This window comes from Schistocerca piceifrons, chromosome 5 (assembly GCF_021461385.2).
Source record: "Schistocerca piceifrons isolate TAMUIC-IGC-003096 chromosome 5, iqSchPice1.1, whole genome shotgun sequence".
Classification (NCBI taxonomy): domain Eukaryota; kingdom Metazoa; phylum Arthropoda; class Insecta; order Orthoptera; family Acrididae; genus Schistocerca; species Schistocerca piceifrons.
The window spans coordinates 447,645,814-447,669,113 of record NC_060142.1 but is presented as its reverse complement, the minus strand read 5'-3'; the positions used below and the strand labels follow the sequence as shown (position 1 = coordinate 447,669,113).

The window sequence follows — 23,300 nt, the reverse complement described above, 5'->3', positions numbered from 1 at the left end:
GTTCTAGTACAATTTATTTGTCCAATGAATACTCGTTTATCACCTGCATTTCTTCTTGATGTAGCAATTTTAATGGCCAGCAGTGTAGTTGTCCAGACATGTAGATATAACCCACAGAACAAATGATAATTAGTAGACAAATAACTATTCGAGTGTCATTCGTAATAGAAGTTCCGCGAAATTTTAGTCTCACCAATCACGAGTGGCCTCCCTTTTTAATGAAATGACAGAGTGGAACTGTTTTGACAGTAGGACCAGACTCATTCACAAACAAAGCACTTCGTGTATGATAGATCAAGCCCCCATGCGAAGTTTCGCAGTTGAATAGCTCTCCTACCCGATATAGGAGGAAGACTTGATCTTTTTAAAGGAATGAACAGCGTATATGACAGAATGTGGCTTTTGGATACACAAAGTACGACGAAGATGATGAAGGCTTAAAGAAAAGTTAGTAATTACTTGCTCAGTATGGAAATTAGGAACGTCGCAATAGCGGAAGAAGTGACAGAATTCTCCCATGTAGAAATTTTACTCTTGATGGCCAAAGTAAGGCCAAAAAACGTAACATTCGAGGAAAGAACTCTTCCTTTGTCAGATATTGCTAGGAAAGTAAGGAAGAAGATTCAGAATGTCTGAACGTGTATGTGTCCAGCACGGCTTTGTGCGAAAGTCGAGGGTAGACCACCTGAAATTCGGAAAAGAAGAAGTGGAAACTTTTGGAGTGGAGTGCTTTCATAGAATGTCACAAATTAAATGGACAGATTAAGTGAGAAATGAGTAAGTACTAAAAATAATTACTGAGAAAAGACGCCTGTGGATGACACTTAGCTGAAGAAGAGGCAGGTTAGTAGGATATCTGCTACACATCCAGCAGTAGTTAACTTGGCTCCGTAAGAAGAAGAACAGAGGAAAGATAATAGAGGTCGACGAAGACTAGGACACATAAAACATATTATACATTGTGTTTGTACGTACGAATTGATAATAAAATTAGCACAACGATAGGAGAAGATGGGTGAAAGCATGAAATAAGGCGAATAACTGATTATGTAAAAAAGTACCAGATTCTTGGTAATTGCGTAACGAAATGGCTGTCAACATTTCCAGCTGAGGCCATCGGACTGGTGGTAAAGACATCTGCCAAGCGCACCAAGAGGTCAACGCACTACCCCAAAAGTGGGGGCCAACCATCTGGACGTTGTTCGCAAACATCTTTGAGTGAGTCCTTACTGGCAGCAGCTGCTGCAATCACGGAGTACCTGTGATCACGGTTTTCCTTCAGATAGGACGCGCAAGTCAGCATGACTGTTCATTTCTTCTGTGGCCTTCAAGGTCACATGAAGTAATGCCGTGGAACTTTTTCTCTCATTAAATGTATCGAAAATCGTGCTGCTTCTCGCTAAAGATGTCATCGCCCGAGACATTCACTGAAATACCTCGGTGAGGTAGTATGCATGATGCTCTTGCAGGTGCGAAGCTACATACGTGCAGAACTCTTATGCTAGAGGACGCTGGTTCTTAATATTCGTTCGGCACCATAGATTTAGGTTTCTGTGCCTTCTCGCCGTCGCCTAATGAAAATGCCGGCAAATTTTCTAGCAAAGGACCATTGATGACTGTTGTATTCAGAAAATACCTTTGGCCTCAAGTATAAATGTGGCAAGAAGAGAACCCACTACGAGCGGAAGTAGTTGTTTCAAGGTAGCTTGCTTGCACGATGGACGGAGCCTCGTCACAGGGCCAAACAGATTTAAGAAAACTGCAGCACAACGAATTATTAATGCAAATTGTACATTAAGTATCTTGAGTGCAAAAAATGATGCGTGCCAATGTTATTCATAGCTCACTTGCACCGCTCAATCTTTGAACTCTGGTCTAGCCCGGAATCCAGTGAATGGTGAGTAAAATAACTAGTAGAACGCCCAGTTAGACTTTTCTGGGCAACAGCTGTAGGTATATAGATTCCGGTACTGTCAGGAGGTACGGTTTTGATACTTTCGAACTAACTTTATAGAGTCTGAGTGCTGCTGCTGCTGAGACATAATGCCGGGTTTCATTTTCCCAGTTCGGGCAGCGGTTGAACAATTTGGTTGATCCTCCAGTCTCCGGTTTGGTTTCTTTGGATGATTTCGTATGGCTGACACATCGCTTCTCTTTCGTTGACTTTGTGAACCGTATGTCCCTTTATGTGGTTGGATGTCCACTTGAGAGCCATTCGTGTGACGTAAGGAGGAACTGGTGATCAGGCATTCTTTTACCTTGAAATCAAAATCACCCACATCGGGGGAAGCAAGGAGGACATAAAAAGCAGAATATCACTAACAAATAGATCTTTCTTATGAATGAAACAAGTTTATTGTTATCAGTCACTGTTCACTTATATCCACAACGCGTTGTAAACGTCTAAACCTCCAGCATCAGATGGATCTATCTGTATTGGTATGACATACGTGTATGTTGTGTTACGATTTTGGAGTAACCTGTGGCACTGCCTGGTGGAGAAACAAAAACATTATTTCAGACCATGGTTTTGGGGAGGTTTTTTGACTAAAAATTAAACTTACGTCTAAAGATGTTCTGAAGTAGCGATTTTGTTTCGCCGCTTGACAGTGCCACAGCTTACACCAAAATCGTAACATAGCACACACATATGTCATACTAACAAATATAAATCCACCCGATTTTGGAAGTTTAAACATTCGAAACGCGTTGTGGATATAAATAAACAGTTACTGGTAACAGTAAACTTGTTTCATTCGATATCGATAAAAGTCACGGTAAAGCCTAACCTAAAATGTTCCCCTTTAAAGGGCGTTCCTAGCCAAAACAAGTCTGTTAGCATTAAACATAGGTCTTTATTTGAGGAAGCAATTTCTGAGTACGTGCATTTGGAGTATTATATGGTAGGGAATTATGGACTGTGGGACAAAACTGAATCGAGGCGTTTGAAATGTGGCCCTAGAGAAGAATGTTAAAAATGAGGTGGGCTGATAATGTAAGGTATGAAGAGGTTCTCCGCGGAATTGGCGAAGAAAGGAATATACCCAAAACACTGATAAGAAGAAGGGACAAGATGCTAGAACATGTGTTAAAATATCAGGAAATAACTTGTATGGTACTAGAGGGAGCTGTATAGGGTCAGAGTTGTAGGGGAAGACAGGGGCTGGAATACATCCAACAAACAATTGAAGACGTGGAGTGCAAGGGCTACTCTGAGATGAGGTTGGCGCAGAAGACGAATTCATGCCGGATCGCATCAAACTAGAGAACTAAAAAAAGTAGCCGGAGCATAACGTAGTCTGTGTCGTGTGCGCCCTCTACGGCGTCTGACCGTAACTATGTTGAGCCTCTCTGGAGGCCGGTGGGCTGGCCTTGCCGAATGGTGCCCACTCTGTGTTTGGCTGTGCCTCGTATCTTCTAGATAACAGCTCTTGGAGCGACACATGAAGTTACAAGTCTACAGTGAGCCAAATGACGCAGGGACTAGACGATACCTGACTGGGGGCCTCTAGTGTGGACCGACAAGACGCGATTTTGTCTCTTTTGAAATGATTCAAGACGCCTTTTTCCAAAGCGTGTGAAAGGTTTGGTGCATGCGATACGTTGGGAGTGTCTTCTTACCATGACTTTGGCCCACTTATTCAGGTTACACTGAACATGAACTAAGATATTTATTTTAACTTTCTGGATGACCAAGTGTTACCCTTTTCTTCCTCATCTTCATGACGAGTAAGCTGCAGGCATTTCCGTCTACGTAGAGGCCAACAGCAGTATTAGAAGCGCTGTACGCATACGATGCTGGTTTGACGAACACTCAGGGACCCTCTCTAACCTCAACTGACCATTTAAATCACCACGTGTTAATCATAAGGAAAATATCTGGGACTATTTAGAACACTGGGTGCAACGTACCAATCAACATCGTCGCTATTTGTTAGAACTACTGGTTTAATCATCTGTTAGTGTCTTCAGTTGGATGCGACATACCCGAAGAAACTTGTGCAATGTCTTCCTTGCCGAATTGTGGTCATTAACAAGGGTGAAGACGGTGCTGTAGGATATAAAGGTCATGTCTCCTTGGGATTGCCCATTATTCATTCCTTCTTATTACTATCTTTCGTACTCGTTTAAGAGTGTGAAGTGAATACAGTCTAAAACATATTCTGGCGCTCAAATTTTTACATTCGCAGTTAGTGTTTTATTTAGATATATGTGGTAAAACTTATGTCCTGTATGAAAAGGAAGTTTACAGATTCATTCCCTCATACCGGGAAAGAACTAATAGATACGTCCTTCTATTTTACTTGTATCACCTCCTGCCATTCTTTCATTTTGCACGAAGAGATCTCTTCCTTGTAGTTAGCTCTTCGGACTAATATTTTCGTCTCTTTTTTTCTGAGTCCTTTCCTCGTAATTCTCTCTTCTTTCAAACAGTAATACTCATTGCAACCAATGGTTTTCTGATCATTGTGTATCTTTATTGTGCCTACCATGAATAATACAAAGGGTTAGGGCGGCCTTATATCTCTTCACCAGGAATTTTTTAAAAGAGGTTATTGAGACCAGTTTTTAAAAATGAAAAACAGAATTTTTATATTTTCTACAGCACTGCACAACATACGCAATTTTGTGCTTTTTATTTCTAATTATGAAGTTTTATCAAGAAGCGACGGAAGAATGAATAACGATACCAGTTCTTGTATTAGCGTTACAGTCAGGGGAAGCCTCCTAAAACCTTTCTCATAAGGCATTGTTTAGGTTAGTTGTCCAACGGGCGCACACGCTTTCAGCAAGTCATCATATAAAGACACTTATAATTCCGCGACACAGTCTCATATCTAAGGGGATCATTTCGAAACCAATGCCTCTAATTTTTTTGTGTTGACTTCGAGTGTCGGACCCAGATTATTTTGGTGCAGTACTGACCCTGAGTGTTCTACAACGGCATCCAGCAGCGAGGTGCGTACAAAACAGATGTGTCATTGAATTCCACACTGATAAACAAACTGTGCCAACTGAAATCCACCGATGCTTGCTAAACTTATATGGAGAGGTTGTAGTAGGCGTGAGTAGTGTGAGGTGGTGGGTGGTGCCTTTCAGTAGTGCTGGGAAGGGTGTGCATGGCAAATCCCGCCCCTTCTCGGCTGCTACCCATCATAAGAAGTAGCGTCTCGATCAAATCGCTTCTGATTATCTGTGGGTTGTGACCAATGAATTATATAGAGAACTTAATTTCGCCTGTAATGTCTCAGACAAGATATTCCCAACACCAGTTAACGCAAAGTGTGAGAGTGATGCGTTTTGCAGATACTCACAAAAGACCGAAATGAATAGCAACGGGTCTTACTTGCCGAGACTTAATTGTCGGGACTTACTGGACCAATATGAGGCTGCAGGTGACAATTTTCTGAGCATCATCATCGCCAGAAATGAGGCATGGTGTTACCTCTGCGAGGAGGAACCCAAAAGACCGTCCATCGAGTGTCGAAATGCGAATCATCCAGCAACGAAGGTGTTTAAGAAACAGCCATCTACAGGCAAAATAATGTGCACACTCGTCAGAGAGCGGCAAGGTGTGGTTCTTTTGAATGTCTTGGAAGCTACGGAAACTGTCAACTGAGAAAACAAAGCTTAGCACTGACTATACAGGGAGTTTGAGGTATAACTGCAGGTATTTGTATTGATAATTGAGGACAATGTACTGAACAACATTTCATCAATGTTCACGTCATTTGCAGACTAATAATTAAAGCTAATACGAGTAGTATTTTTTTTAGGTTGGTTAGTATCTCTAAGTGCACGTGACACAAGCAAGCCATTAAACTTTATTTTCCCCCGGTCAGCAGGTCAGGAACTGGGCTGTAGATGTACGGACGGAAAATTGATAGTCTGTACCCACTTGCGTAATCAACGTTGCGGCGCGGTTGCGACTGTGCAAATAACACTCGGCAGTAAATTATGAGATATGTTTATGGGAAGACTGAAGACTGTTGGATGGAGAGACAGAGAGAGAGAGAGAGAGAGAGAGAGAGAGAGAAACTACTAACGCACTGAAATGGTATGTAGTAAGATATCAAGCTCCGCGGGCCTGCCGGCCGTTGTGGCCGAGCGGTTCTAGGCGCTTCAGTCAGGAACCAACCGCGCTGCTGCTACGGTCGCAGGTTCGAATCCTACATCTACATCTATATACATACTCCGCAATCCACCATACGATGCGTGGCGGAGGGTACCTCGTATCACAACTAGCATCTTCTCTCCCTGTTCCACTCCCAAACAGAACGAGGGAAAAATGACTGCCTACATGCCTCTGTACGAGCCCTAATCTCTCTTATCTCATCTTTGTGGTCTTTCCGCGAAATGTAAGTTGGCGGCAGTAAAATTGTACTGCAGTCAGCCTCAAATGCTGGTTCTCTAAATTTCCTCAGTAGCGATTCACGAAAAGAACGCCTCCTTTCCTCTAGAGACTCCCACCCGAGTTCCTGAAGCATTTCCGTAACACTCACGTGATGAGCAAACCTACCAGTAACAAATCTAGCAGCCCGCCTCTGAATTTCTTCTATGTCCTCCCTCAATCCGACCTGATAGGGATCCCAAACGCTCGAGCAGTACTCAAGAAAAGGTCGTATTAGCGTTCTATAAGCGGTCTCCTTTACAGATGAACCACAACTTCCCAAAATTCTACCAATGGACCGAAGACAGCTATCCGCCTTCCCCACAACTGCCATTACATGCTTGTCCCACTTCATATCCCTCTGCAATGTTACGCCCAAATATTTAATCGACGTGATTGTGACAAGCGCTACACTACTGATGAAGTATTCAAACATTACGGGATTCTTTTTTCTATTCATCTGCATTAATTTACATTTATCTATATTTAGAGTTAGCTGTCATTCTTTACACCAATCACAAATCCTGTTCAAGTCATCTTGTATCCACCTACAGTCACTCAACGACGGCACCTTCCCGTACACCACACCATGATCAGCAAACAGCCGCACATTGCTATCCGCCCTATCCTCGGGCATGGATGTGTGTGATGTCCTTACGTTAGTTAGGTTTAAGTAGTTCTAAGTCTAGGGGACTGATGACCTCAGATGTTAAGTCTCATAGTGGTCAGAGCCATTTTTCTGCGGGCCTATAAAAGACGGACTACACGTAAAAATGACAATATACAGCTGAAATCCGGTTCTGTTTGACTGTTTTCTTGTGCTTTCTGTATTTCCATGAAAGCAGATGGGAGACTGTTTCGGTGAGACCTTCGTAGACGTAGATGGTAGTTATCTTTCCCAGTCGCTGCAGTTTTGTTCATTAGACTGAGAGCTTGCTGGCAGGCATTTCAATAATCTGAAGAAAATTTTTCTCTTCTTCAACGTACATCTCTCGTGATTTCCTCTTATAGTCACGACAAGAAGACTGGATACGTTTCCAGCTTAACGCTTCGGTGGCGTCGTCGGGCCGGAGCGGCACGCATGACGAGACGAGCCACTTGGGAAGGCTGGCTGTCGGCGCGGCGTCGCATTACGTCACCAAACGCAGCAAGAGTGGCCCGCTATGGGCCTCGCCAGGGCGCAACTCGGCGCTGACGGCGGCCCGTCGCTCTCGTATGGCGGCGACGTGCGCGTGGCGGCGTGACGTGCATGCACCGCCCGCTACAAGCCGTGCCTCTTGTTCCGTGCGCCCAGCTTGTCGCCTTAGGAGGAAGAGTGGCTATCGCAACGAGCGGTCTGCTCAGAGTAACGGTTCCTCCTGCTGTCCGTGTGACGAGCGGTCAGCACGACCTTCTCCGTGAATAACCACTTCACCTGTAGTTGGCTTGTCACTCTTGGGTTAACAGTAACACTACATCAGTAATTTTGAGGTTATGTACGAATAGCTGCATTCACTCTGTTATGAGTGGGTGTAACATCAAAGTCGCCAATATTACATTATATGCAAGTTTTTAGCGGCAAAATCCAGACATCCTTCATAAAGTGTTCACTTTAAACAACCAATTTCTTTGTGAGGAGTTTTGCAGGGCAGATGCTGAAAAATTGTTGGGGTCCTGAGTCCGAACACGGGTTTGACGCGGCCCGCCACACAAGTCCATCCTGTGCAGGCCTCTTCATCTCTGCATACCTACTGTAGCAGGCATCCATGTGAAGCTGCGTGTTGTAGTCAAGCCGTGGTATCCTTCTACAGATTGTACCTCCTATACTTCCCTCCTTTACCAAATTAAAGATTCCTTGATGTCTCAAGATATGTCCATCACACGATCCTTCTTTTCGACAAGTTCTGCTACAAATACCTTGTTCCCCAGTTCGATGCATTGGCTAATTATCGGATTTATCCATCTAATATTCAGCGTTCTTCTGTAGCATCACGTTTCAAAAGCTACTAATATCCTCTTGTTTTAACGGCTTATCGTCCACGTTTCACTCCACGTTATAAACCAGAAATGACCTAATTGATGTTAACAGATTTCCCATTTTCCATAATGCTTTTATTGCTACTGAAAGTCAGCATTTTGTATCCTCTCTACTTCAGCTAGCGTCACTTATTTTAATCCCAAAATAACAAAGCTCGCCTATTTCTTCTAGGGTATCATTTTCTATTCTTATTTCCTTAGCACCTCTTGACTCACTTTGAATATATTCCGTTACCTGTGTTTTAGTTTTGATTATGTTCATCTTACAACGTCTTTTAAATGCTTAATCCATTCGTGTTAACTGCTCTTCCAAGTTCTTTGCAGTTTCTAACAGAAATAAAATGTCACTGGTACCCCTCAAAACTGTTTTTCTGACGATAAATCTTCCTTTGTATACCACGCCTGGATATCTGAATGGGAGATAATTTTACCTCTGCAAAATTTTATCCAAGAGAATTCCGTCATTGTTTATCCATATAGTAGAGCTATATACAAACAAACAAACAAACAAACCACCGTCCGAACAGGCCTTGAAGGCGCACAGTACCGACCGGCCGCCATGTCATCCTCAGACCTTAGGCGTCATCAGATGTGGATATGGAGGAGCACGTGAATAGCACACCGCTTTCTCGGCTGTTGTCAGTTTTCGTGACCGGTGCGGCTGTTTCTCAGCCTAGCAGCTCCTCAATTGGCCTCACAAGGGCTGAGCGCACCCTAGGTGCAAACAGCACTTGGCAGACCCTGACAGTGACCCATCCAAGTGCTATCCAAGCCAGACAGCGCTTAACTTCGGTGATCGGACTGGAACCAGTGTTACCCCTGTAGCAATCCCATTGGCCAGTAAAGTTACATGCCCTCATGAAATATACGACTTAAGTTTCCGCTACTTTCGGCTGGTAGCAGTACCAATATAGTAAGGCCATGGTGGCTAATGTTACAAGGCCAGATCAATCATCCGGACTGTTGCCCCTGCAAATACCACATAATCGAGTGCCCCCTCCAGATATCATACGTTGGTATGGCCTCTCGACAGATATCACTCCGATGTGGTACAGCTATTTTGATGATTATCTGTATCACCCCACCGCTTCTGACTCCATGGTTATCTATACGTGTTTCATCCAAACGCAGTTGAACCCATGGTTATCTACATGTGTATCACCCCAACACAGCTGAATCCATGATTCTACGTCGTCAGTTTGTTTGAAAAATTATGAAGCATATTTTATGTTTACGTATGATGGCTTCTATGAAGACAGATTAACGCCGCTGCTGGAATCATCGTGGTTTCGGCAAGCAACGATCCCTTGTAACTTAGCCTGCTGTTCGGACACGAGGACCAGATAGCTGCAGATAGTGTAGACACCATGTTTCTCGAATTCAGGAATGCCTTCATTACGTTCCCACGCCGATGTCTGGTAAACGAAATACGACCATACGAAATACGGGAGCAGGTAACATTAGAATCGATTGCATACCTCCAACTTAATAGAATTAGTTGGCAGACAACATTAGAAGCAAAAGCACCGTGGTGTACACAAGAAAGTATTACAGGACTATACTTGTATTTATTTATTTAATCGTATGGCTAGGGCCTCCCCGTCGGGCAGATCATTCGCCGGTTGCAGGTATTTCAATTTGACACCACTTCGGCGACCTGCAGTCGATGAGGGTGATAGTATGATGATGAGGACAGCACAACACCCAGTCCCTGGGTGGAGAAAATTCCCCAACCCAGTCGGCAATCGAACCCGGGCCCAGAGGATTGACAAACCGTCACGCTGACCATTCAGCTCCCGGGGGCGGACAATACTCGTATTGGGAAGGTTTCATTTAGTGTAGATTTAAGACATTTTACAGTACTTTTGGTGGAATATCAGAATAAGTCATCTCACATCTGCTGTTGCTTTACCTTATTAACTAAATATTGCAAGAGTGAATGGTTAGTGTATAACGTACGGTGAAAATAGAAAAGTGTTATCACTACCAGAACGGAAAATTGCTGCCATCACCAAAAATACCGCATCGATGAGGGCACTATCAAAAATGATCAAAGCATTGGTCTCAAAAAAGCATAACTACGTGGGTAATAAGCCTGGAAGTTTTACTGACGATAACAACGCCCTCGCAAGTCATCGCTCGCATACAAATTTAGAATAATAAAATTTAATTGTTCCTCGGCCAGTGATGTTACAGTTATATTAAAACGTTCCGGATTATTAACTTCAAGTGACGGGATGTTCTATGTCAAACACGAGTACAATTTCTCGCGCTATAAGAGTGGAAGCTCTCCCTCGACTTATAACATACGACGGACATCAGATAGTCACAAAGATGTCACATCAGTTTAGAGTCGTTTGTGAAATGTAAGGTTAAATATTTCACTGACTGCATAGAAAAAGTCTTGAATAAACAACATATTTCTGTAGTATATAACCCACTGGCAAGATATAGGAGTATTTAAGGTCGGCCAGGGATGCTCGTCAACCTCTAGGAAAAGGAGTAAACGCCGGCCGATGTGGCCAAGCGGTTCTAGGCGCTACAGTCTGGAACCGCGCGACCGCTACGGTTTTCTGTTAGCCAATATTCCAATATCGCTTCTTATTGATCATGTAAACACTCAAATATAGATTCTGGAAATGCGGATTTGGGCTCCCGCAATAGATTTTCGATCTACGCAAACACTCCACAGTATTTAAATCGTGATTCGGTTGTTAGGTCACCAATCCCTTTTTGAGATGGTGACTTTGTGTGGGGTGGAGGAGAAGAACGTCTATAGGACGTCGATAATTCATTCATTTCTTCTCTATTAGGTTAGTCGTTCTCTCCTTCCGATAGTCTTTTTTACTTGAGTTGAAAGCTGTTAACCTCTTCTCATCCACTGCTGGATCATAAGCTAATTCCCACGACAAAGGTGGCCGTTTTAGCTCTTCTCGCGGTCGACATTAATACCCTCTTAGGCCACCTGTTGCTGATCATTCTTTTAAAATGCCCAAACCACTGCGGACTTTCATTCTCCAGTCTGCTCTTGTCACTTACATTTTTCCCATTTTTTATGTGTTTTGATTTTATCTTCGTGGGTGACCTGCAAGCTTCCTCTCGTAACATCTGATTCCACTGTCCCGATATTGTCCCTTTCTTTATTCGAAAGTGGCCACATGTCTACACCATAAGTAATTATATTCTCGATGACACTATGGAATATTCTGTTATTAGTCTGTCGACTAATAATGTTGCTGCAAATCAGTCCATGTAGGGACTTTGCGGGTAGTTTAGCCACCGTTACTGTGGTCTCAACATCTCTGTCGCGAGTTCCGTCTCTGGACATAATGGAACCTAAATATTTAAAAATGTCAATGAAGTTTTTTAAATTTTTCGTCTTAGAGAACTAAATCTGTTCCTTGTTTACCAATAAAAGTCTACTCTGACTTATCGAGATTAATTTCGAGACCTCATCTTGCATATTCCTTCTGCAATTAATCCAAAGTGTGTTCCATATCTCGTCTGCTGCTTGCGAAAAGCCTGTAGTGCTTGGTCTGTGTATATATTAAAAAATAAATGGGATTTCCTTTATTTAACTGAAGAAATCACATTTTATCCTTATTAGATGGACATCCGAAAAAGGTGATATACTCGTATGTGCTGAAATAGCAAATTCGAACTGACTGACAACATCCATACGTCATGGGCAGCTGTCTGTTTTGAAATCTGCTATGCTAAAAAAAAATGGTTGAAATGGCTCTGAGCACTATCGGACTTAACATATGTGGTCATCAGTCCCCTAGAACTTAGAACTACTTAAACCTAACTAACCTAAGGACATCACACACATCCATGCCCGAGGCAGGATTCGAACCTTCGACCATAGTGATCACGCGGTTCCAGACTGAAGCGCCTAGAACCGCACGGCCACACCTGCCGACCTGCTATGCTCATTCTCCCCATTAGTGGCTAATGCTCTCGTACACAGTTTGTGCTTAGCGATCAAACATTCACTAAATCTGTGCACGCCAGTGTGTCTTTATCGAAAAGCCGCTTCATTTGCTACTTGTCTGTCTTGTCTCTTCGTGGATAACGGTTTTAACAGTTATGGTGATTTCTTTTGAAATAATAAACAGTTCATTAATTTTTTACAACTTCCTCGTTCTCATTCGACTGCCTCTTGTGTAAGAAAATCTTACTGCCTGTCTGTTAAAAAATTATGAAATTACTGATAATTTCAAATTCACGGTGTTGACGAAAACAGAACAGCTGGTTTACAGACACCATTCGTTTAAAACAAATGACGCTTGGGAAACTGATCTTCCACGGAGCTGCCAAAATGGGCTCGGGTCCAGCACGCCAACACGAGAGCGAAAATCTGTTTCTGAAATGCGATTTTCGTCTTCCGCGAGCCGTGTCGCATGTAAACGAAGTGACTGTCTAAGGACGGGTAAGTGTAGATGAGTTAGTTGAAGATTCTCAGCTCTGTAGGTAACATACTTACCGTGTGACACCGACACAGTATACCTTCCAACCTTTATCGTATATTCATCAACGCCTATATATTCATTCCGAGAGACGATGTGGCTGTAAGGAAAACAGGATTTTAAAAAAAAGGAATAGGGGGCGAAAAAAGAGAAGAGAGGCGCAGTAAGCGATTTAACTATGCAGGAACGCGCTCGGGTTGCGCCCGACCGGGTGACTAATGGTAAGGATGACCGGCGCATCGCTACGACGCTACCCCCCCCCCCCCCTCCCTCGTTAGCTGTACACATAAATAGAGAATGTGAAGCACGGGAGGAGGCGGAGGAGGCGAAGCAGGAGGAGGGATAAGCCGCACAAAAAAGGTGCCACTTTTTACAGGTGGGTCGGCGGCAGACAAGAGGCTGATGTATGTCGGCCTACCAAATATTCCGTGGCCCACAAGAGACAGGCTTCGGACAGACGAGGGAGGGGAGAGGAGGCGTGGGGGGAGGGGAGAGGCGGCGGGGGCGGCAGCGCTCGCTATCGGAGATGACAGCTGAGATACGGCCGCCGCAGCAGCAAACAAATATTTTGTCTGAACCTATACCTACAATACTTTAAATGCCTCCCGCGTATACCTTTTACAGCGGCCCAGTGCTTCCTTTTTCTTTTCCTCTCTTTCTTTTTTTTAAATGTAGTCGCCGACGTTACTGTCTCCGGAAAGGCCCCGCGTATCTTGTAAATGCAAATTTCCCTTTCCCCGCGCGGTGCAACCTTTTCTCCGTCTCCCTGTCGACCGGTTTGTAGGTGGCGAGAGATTTGTGTTGCGGAAGGGCCCGGGCAGACGGCCCGTCGAGGGTTGGGTGGTGAGTGCCGCTGCTGCCGGTGCAGCCGACTTGTCGAGACAGGACTGCTGTTCGCCGAAACTGCTGTCGTCACGAACGGGATTAATTAACGCCGCGCAACAGGCACTTACTAGCGACTTTGTAGAATATAAAGGAGACGGAGGGGGAGAAACGTGGAGTAAGGAGTGGAAGGGGGAAAAGTGGGAGGGGGTGGGGCGGGGAGGGCGGAGGGGAAGTTATGTGCGCAGCACGATCGGAACAGTGGGCGAGGTGGGGGAGTGGGTGGTAGTTGTGGAGTGGCGGCTGCGGGCTTTGTACACCTCCCGGGCTTTGGCCTAATTACCGCGGTCGGTGGCGGAGGGTGCTTGGCGCGAGCGAGGGCGCCCGTAAACAGCGCCCAGGCGTCGCTAATGAAGCCAGCAACGGCGTTGCCTGCGAAAGAAGCCGTACGGCGTGCCGCGGGCCGCCGACAGCGCCACTGATGGGCGGTTGCGCAGGACGCCGGCCAAGGACTCGCCGACCTACATTCGAACGCATCATATGCAACCCGTCAGTGCCTAAAGTACGGAATCACGAAACTACGAGAAGCTGCTGTAATGTGTATTCATTTATCGACAACAGGTTTCGGTCAAGCGACCATCTTAAGGTGATGAATATTATTACGTCATATTAAAGGCAGGTTCCTTGACGTCAAGTAGAGGAGATCGTTGTACCTGTAGGATAGTGTAGTGATGTTTTCTGGACGCTGTTTCAATCTAGTGACTGCTTTGTAAGCAAATGAAGAAATGCACCCTTAAAACAGCCATACTCAGTTTCCGTCATTTTCCGCTGTTTTTGCTGTTGTGGGACATGATGTTGTGTTTTGTGCAGCGTTTGTATTGTGCAATACTAGCCATAACAATTGCTACACCAAGAAGAAATGCAGATGATAAACGGGTATTCATTGGACAAGTATATTATACTAGAACTGACATGTGATTACATTTTCACGCAATTTGAGTGCATAGATTCTGAGAAATCAGTACCCAGAACAACCACCTCTGGCCGTAATAACGGCCTTGATACGCCTGGGCATTGAGTCAAACAGAGCTTGGATAGCGTGTACAGGTACAGCTGCCCATGGAGCTTTAACACGATACCACAGTTCATCAGGAGTAGTGACTGGCGTATTGTGGCGACCCACTTGCTCGGCCACCATTGACCAGACGTTTTCAATTGGTGGGAGATCTGGAGAATATGCTGGCCAGGGCCGCAATCGAACATTTTCTGTATCCAGAAAGGCCCGTACATGACCTGCAACTTGCGCCCGGTCAGCATTATCCTGTTGAAATGTAGGGTTTCGCAGGGATCGAATGAAGGGTAGAGCCACAGGTCGTAACGCATCTGAAATGTAACATCCACTGTTGACAGTGCCGTCAATGCGAACAAGAAGTGACCGAGACGTGTGACTAATGGCACCCCATACCATCACGCCGGTTGATACGCCAGTGTGGCGATGACGAATACACGTTTCCCACGTGCGTTCACCGCTATGTCGCCAAACACGGATGCGACCATCATGATGCTGTAAACAGAACTTGGATTCATCCGAAAAAATGACGTTTTGCCACTCGTGCACCCAGGTTCGTCGTTGAGTACACCGTCGCAGGCGCTCCTGTCTGTGAACCAGCGTCAGGGATAACCGCAGCCATGGTCTCCGAGCTGATAGTCCATGCTGTTGCAAACGTCCTCGAACTGTTAGTGTCTTGTAAAATGTCCCCATCTGTTTACTCAGGGATCGAGACGTGGCTACACGATCCGTTACAGCCATGCGGTAAGATGCCAGTCATCTCGACTGATAGTGATACGAGGCCGTTGGGATCCAGCAGGGCGTTCCGTATTACCCTCCTGAACCCACCGATTCCATATTCTGCTAACAGTCATTGGATCTCGACCAACGCGAGCAACAATGTCGCGATACGATAAACCGCAATCGCGATAGGCTACAATCCGACCTTTATCAAAGTCGGAAACGTGATGATACGCATTTCTCCTCATTACATGAGGCATCACAACTACGTTTCACCAGGCAACGCCGGTCAACTGCTGTTTGTGTATGAGAAATCGTTGGAAACGTTCCTCATGTCAGCACGGTGTAGTTGTCGCCACCGCCGCTAACCTTGCGTGAATGCTCTGAAAAGGTAATCATTAACATATCACAGCATCTTGTTCCTGTCGGTTAAATTTCGCGTCTGAAGCACGTCATCTTGGTGGAGTAGCAATTTTAATGGCCAGTAGTGTATATATTACGAATTCCACATATTTAAGCGCTGCATAATACATTGAAGCTATTTGGAGGATACTGTTAGTTCTTCAGTTACAAGAGTTTTGTGGTGAGTAAAGTTCAGTACATTCTTAATAGTAGTTGTATAACGTGGGGATGATAGTGCACCATCTTGTAGCTTGAAATGGAAGAAGGTCTTTTACCATGGAACACGTGATACGTCCGAAAGAACTGAGTTTCTTTAATGCCTTAACAATTTTACTTATCTCGGAAATGGAAATTTCTGTTGGCTGCGTATAGCTTCTGTTTCAAAATTTTTTCTAAATTTTTAATTGGTTTTTGGTAATATTGATTTCATATGTTGGTTATTGATGTGTAGTAGATTAATGGTGTACCACACAGACTTGTTCTATGAGCTGTGAAACTGCGGACAACAAACCAAAATAAAATGCTACCGAATAAAATATGAGTATTTGTATTTACAGTATGTGGAGTTGAAAGCCTTACATACAGCCTGCACTTATCAAGGTTACTCGAAAAACCAGAATTGCGGAACGAAAGATTCTTAGATATTGGGATCTCGAAGAAAAAGTGACGGTCAATATAGAAGACGAACGAACCAAGGACTCTGCACCAATACAGAGAGTATTTCGGACAGCATCAGGAAATCTCGAGGTACGAGGTAAAAGACGTAAAATGGAGTAAAACTGAAGAGATAACGGACTGAGTTCCCCAACGAAGTGTTATAAGTCTTCTGCTGTTCCTAATCGCACACAGATGTTTTAGGAGATAATCTGAGTAGTCCGCTTACGGTGTTTGCAAATGATGCTGTTATTTACCGTATATTAAAGTCGTCATCAGATCAAAACCACTTGTAAAATTATTTAGACAAGATATCTACAAGTATGTGCTGCGAAAATAACAGTTGTAGCTGAATAAAGAGCAGTATGACGTCATTTACACGAGGACGAAAAGAACTTATTAAAAAGGGAGAACCTTGCAGGTAGTATGGGGCAACGGCCTTGCTGCAGTGGATACACCGGTTCCCGTCAGATCACCGAAGTTAAGCGCTGTCGGGCGAGGTCGGCAATTGGATGGGCGACCATCCGGGCCGCCATGCGCTGTTGCCACTTTTCGGGGTGCACTCAGCCTCGTGATGCCAATTGAGGAGCTACTCGACCAAATAGTAGCGGCTCTGATCAAAGAAAACCATCATAACGACCGGGAGAGCGGTGTGCTGACCATACGTCCCTCCTATCCGCATCTTCAGCTGAGGATACTACGGCGGTCGGATGGTCGCGATGGGCCACTTGTGGCCAGAAGACGGAGTGCATTGCAGGAAGGATTGACGTAGGACGTCAGAAAAGTCCATAGAATGGCAGCTCGGTTTTTACTACCGCGAAAAAGGTAAGATATTGTCACGGTTCTGATAAGCGAATTGTCAATCATTAAAACAAAGGCGTTTTTCTTTCCGCGAAATCTTTCCATGAAATGTCAGTCACTAACTTTTTCCTCTGAGTGTGAAAATATTTTACTGTCGCCAACATACACAGGGAGAAACCGTCAAGGTAATGAAATAAGAGAAATCAGAGCTCCCCTGCCAGGCACTTTAAGCATGAACTGCAGAGTTCTGGACACGTGCTTGGACTGGATCAGGGGATGCTGACACAACAGGTAACACGAGAGCCAAAATATGCTACGTCGAAGAGGTAGAAAGATCTGTTGAGAAAATGGGAACACAGGAAACAGAGATTTACAATCGTGCGATTTTGAAGTCGAAAATTCACGTTGTCATCTATTCCCGGAACAGAATTAGACCCAGGGCAAAAATCAGCTTGGAGAGAAGAGCGAAGAAGGTTGCAAAGTATGAGCATGGGAGAATACTGTACAATAACAAAGACCAGAAGATACGCTGATGCGAATTTACGTCACTCTAGAGGCAAAAACGAAGAGATAATGCGAAAGGACATGGTGTTTTCGAAGTGTAATTCGATATAAAAACGTATCGGAATGGCCCTGGACACTATTTTAGGTAGTTTCGTTTTCAGTTACTACGTAAACGATTTGCTTCAGTGTTGCGCAATAATCCATCTTCACAGCCTTCACAGCTCATTGTAACAAATTTAAAACAAACTCCTCCATTCCAGAGATACAACTCGAGCATCGTCCTGGAAGAGCATGTACGCTGTAAGCAGTAAGACGGCTCGAACGACTAGATAAAGCTTCATCGTAATCGTTCGTATAAGACTGCAGTTGCAACAGATGTGATATGTTCAGCTTGTCTTGCTGTCGGCAAAGACAGCTGTAGCCGCGCATCATACACTGGTTCAGTACACTCACTACTCTGCTGTAGCGGTGCAAACGCACTCAGCAGGAGTGATGGTTCCGGAAAATAGCAGCTACCAGACGCAGCCCACTGAACTGCCCCAGCACTCAGAGCCTCCAGCTTAATGCACTCTACTGTTCTGCTGGTATCTCTCCTGCCTTGATACCGTCTCGGCACGCATTCCTTCCAATTAAAATATGAAACTAGCGGAAGCGCTAAGCAGATAATACACGAGATACTTCTCGTGAATTAATGTCCCTGTGTTCTTAGGGAAAGAGTTAGTCGTAATAAACATACGGGTTTACTACCTATGAGCACGGCATGGTCTAGGTCTTGTGCAACTTTCCAGACCGAGAACTCTCCTCTCTTCCGTATGCTGCAGTATTCAACGTCTGTGTATACCGTCGGAAAGAGAATACAGCCGCTTCCAGTGAAGTTTTCGTGAGTTTTAAGGTTTCAGAGTGGCTATAGAGTAGGGTTTTCCTAACGGTGTTTCGTGGAACACCTGTGTTCTGTGGAACTGAATAACTGCTCCACAGAAAAACTGTTAATGACACGGCTTTTTGACATTTCTTCTTATTTTTGTGTTATTAGTTATGATTTAAAATTGAAGTAATCAGCGGATAAAACAAATTTATCTCATTTTCTACAATTTTATTAACCTGCAGAGGAAACGAAGTGTTCCCTCAGAGTACCGGGATTCTATCAGAGGAAAAGCTTGGAAACCATTTTCTAAGGCGAGATTAAAATGACCCAAGGGCATGATTTCGACGATCAATAGAGAGAAAGCCAAATTTTGTGTTTGGTCGTATTGTTAATTACGGAATTCCGTTCCATGTGAGGCGGCACTTTGGTTAAGGCGATGAAGTCGTTTTCAAGAATAAGAGAACTAAAGTCAAAGTTCAAACAGTCAAATTTAGGTTTACTGTGGTTCCCCTAATCAGGTGACTGGTTGTCTGACACCATTTGATCCACCGCTAAATAACCCGTCGTGGAGGAATCATTTTTGTTTTATTTTTATCTTACAGCTTATCTTATGCTGTTGCTCTCTGATAATACGGTGCCAAATAAAATTCTGGTTCACTATACTAGTTTCGTTTTCTCGAGTATTCCAAGTTCACGAATCCGATTCTCACAATACTGACGATGTTTAACTGTACTAGAGTTTAAGTTTGCTGATGAAGTTTTCGTTAAACAACTTCCATGAGTGTAATTCTGGATACTCCTGTTGCCTGGGAATGACACTCCGTTCTTGAAGACTGATGCGTCATCTGACCCGTAGACTTTTTGCTAAAGATATGTCTTCCTTATGGATTCTCGCGTTACTTCTTGGTAAAATAGTTCCATATTTAAGATTGAATATCAAGTACAATGCTTTTGTTCCACTGGTCTATGTTTATTTCAAACTAATTTTCTGCTTATTGAGCCATCTTCAGGAAACAACTGACTGGCGTCCTAAAGGGGCACTAGTACTTAGGTGTCCAAACACTATAAGCGAAGATACAATCCATTTTCATAAAGTGTTGTCCATCAAAATTGTTTCTTAACGTTGAAATTACACTTTACATAATGGTCAATATTAAGCACAATAAATTATTAAACTACACAATATTACAGGTTAAGTGGTTATAATGCCAAGTCTGTGAGGTCCAGTGGCTGAGGTCCATTGACTGAGAAACTGTTAAACTAAACACTCTTCTTTTATGATGTGCAACGAACATATTTCTTAACGTTGTAAATTAAACTTTAGGCAATGGGTAATATTATACATAGTAATTAAAATACACAATCTTACAGTATTACAGGTTATATAGTTATGATGCAATAGTTAGGGAGGCCGTGACGTTGGTTGAGAAGTGTGTAACTGATCACTAGTAGCTTATGCAGCAAACATGTTTTACACTGTAAATTACAAGCTATGCAATGGGCATTATTAAACACAGTACATGGTTAAAATACACATAACAGTATTACATGCTATATTGTTAACATTTGTAGGGTAAACAAGATAAGGAATAGGAAATTCTGTTATGTTTTAAGTTTGTGTAGCAGTATGTGCCATTGTGGTGGGTTATGGGTATTTGACTGGTTGACTGCATCATGTGAAGCTTAAAAGTGGGAAAGTGCTCAGCTGTAACTGATCTTTTAGAGCCACCTGAGGATTTTGAGCCACCTGGGGTTTTGCGCTAGTTGTTTGTTTACTTCAAATGCTTGTAACAGGCTTAGGTTTCTTCCTTTTGGGCTATATATAGTACTTCTGTGTGGACTTGGTATCTGTGTCCTTCCAGCACACCACATAATCTGCAGTACTGTGGGTTTGTTTATTTTATTTGCTGTGTATAATATTATCCATTGCCTAAATTTTAGTTTACACTGTTAAAAAACATGCTTGCTGCACAACATAAATAAAGAGTGCTCAGCGCACACTCCGCTGCAGAGTGAAAATCTCATTCAGGAAAGAATGCTCAGTTTGACAGTTTCTCAGTCAATGTCAGGCCCTCACAAACTATGGCATCATAGCTGTATAACCTGTAATATTGTAAGATTATGTATTTTAATTACTGTGTATAATATTATACACTGACTAAAGTTTGATATACAGTGTAAAAAAAAACATGTTTGTTGCTCAACATAAATAAAGTTTAACAATATCTCAGCCAATGTCAGGACTTTGGTATTAGAGCCACTTAACCTGTAACACTGTACAGTTTAAGTATTTACTGTGCTTAATATTGTCCATTGTGTAAAGTGTAGTTTCAACGTTAACAAACAAGTCAGATGCACAAAACTCTATGCAAGTAGATTGCAATTTTGTTTATAACGTTTGGTTACTTAAGAACTAGTGTCCCTTTGAGACGCTTGTCTGTTATTTCCTGAAGATGACTCAATAAGCCAAAAACTACTCTCATGCCAATAAATTAAGGATAATGCTGATACTTGGTGAAACAACGCTCTGGTGGGCGGTTTGCGGGTTTAAATCACCTCGGGGTATGACCATGCGGTGCATTTGACCTGCAGTCGTCGCATGGTGGCGCTGGCAGCAGTCCACATACGCAGAGGGGCGTTGGTGCATGTCAAGAGTACCGTGCAGCGAGTAAGTGCGCAGACGTTTTCAGACGTGCTAATGGTGACTGTGTGCTAAAATGGCTCAAAGAACAAATATTGATCACGTTATGAGGGGTAGAATACTAGGGTGAGTCTGGTCAAACACAGCAGGTCGTAGCACGGGCCCTACGTCTGCCACAAAGTGTGACCTCAAGATTATGGCAACGTTTCCAGAAGACAGGAAACGTGTCCAGGCGCTACAGTATGGGACGTCCACAGCTTACAACAACACAAGAAGACCGATATCTCACCATCAGTGCCCGCAGACGGCCACGGAGTACTGCAGGTAGCCTTGCTCGGGATTTTACTGCAGCCACCAGTACAGTTGTCTCCAGACACACAGTCTACAGACTACTGAACAGACATTGTTTATTCGCCCGCAGACCAGCAAGGTGCATTACACTGACCCCTGGTCACAGGAGATCCCGTAAAGCCTGGTGTCAAGAAAACAGTACATGATCATTAGAACAGTGGTCCCAGCTTATGTTCACGGACGAGTCCAGGTATAGTCTGAACAGTGATTCTCGACGGTTTTTCATCTGGCATGAACCAGGAACCAGATACCAACCCATTAATGTCCTTGAAAGGGTATGATGGTGTGGGGTGGGATTATGATTGGTGCACGTACATCCCTGCATGTCTTTGACAGAGAAACTGTAACAGGTCAGGTGTATCGGGACGTCATTTTGCACCAGTATGTCCGCCTTTTCAGGGGTGCAGTGGGTCCCACCTTCCTCCTGATGAATGATAACGCAAGGCCCCACCGAGCTGCCATCGTGTAGGAGTACCTTGAAATAGAAGATATCAGGCGAATTGAGTGGCCCGCCTGTTCTCCAGACCTAAACTCCATCGAGCACGTCTGGGATGCTCTCGGTCGACGTATCGCTGCACATCTTAAAACCCCTAGTGCACTTTAGGAGCTGCGATAGGCACTGGAGCAAGAATGGGAGGCTATACCCCAGCAGCTGCTCGAACACCTGATCCAGAGTATGCCAACCCGTTGCGCGGCCTGTGTACGTGTGCATGGTGATCATATCCCGTATTGATGTCAAGGTACATGTGCAGGAAACAGTTGCGTTTTGTAGCACATGTGTTTCGGGACGGCTTTCTCAACTTATCACCAATACTGTGGACCTACAGATCTGTGTTGTGTTTGTTTCCTATGTGCCTATGCTATTAGCAGCAGTTTTGTGTAGTGCCACGTTGTGTTGCACCACATTCTGAAATTATCCTTAATTTATGAGCATGAGTGTAGTTTGAAATAAACAAAAATCAGTAGAACAAAAATAGTATACTTGTTATTCAACTTTTTTTTAAAAAAAAGAAACGTCTCTAGTGTGCTGTGAAACTGATGTTCTCAGCACGGTTTCCTTACTACCCGTCAAGCCAGCCGCGGCAGCGCTGCTCTGACGCTCGTAGTTTGACCAGAGGGAGCGCTTGACGGCGTCTGGGTCGCGGCTGCGGCGCTCGGAGCCTATCTGGGGAGCCGTGACAGGTCTGACGTCATTGAGCTTGCACAGAGTGGCACTGACAACATCATCTGGAGGTCAGCGACACCGCAGCGGCGCAAGCGGCGGGGAGTCCTGTTGTGCGTCGTCTGAGCCAAGGATTGGCGCGGCGGCCTAGGCTGTTCGTATTGGGAGACCGGACAACAGATATATCAGTTCGCATGGCTGGGAGATGCGCCGCCTTCAACTTCAGCCACTCTGAAGGCTGCAGTGGTCAGCAGATGGTGAGTCGTGGGGCGCTGCCGGTGCTGCTATGGGGCACTTTCTGGACTTGCTTTGGGTGCAGCATGACGGGCCCAATTTGTCGTCGCGGGCCACAGCTGAAGCAGACCAGAGTTGGTACGTGGCCAGCAACCGAGACGGAAGTTCCAGTCTATCTGAAATTACCTTAGACAGGCTT

At 44.2% G+C, this 23,300-nt stretch overlaps 1 pseudogene; it reads left to right on the top strand.

Annotated features, from left to right (window-relative positions):
- The first annotated feature begins 16,973 nt into the window (after nt 1-16,973).
- LOC124799596 lies at nt 16,974-17,091 on the top strand (annotated as a pseudogene).
- The last annotated feature ends 6,209 nt before the right edge of the window (nt 17,092-23,300 follow it).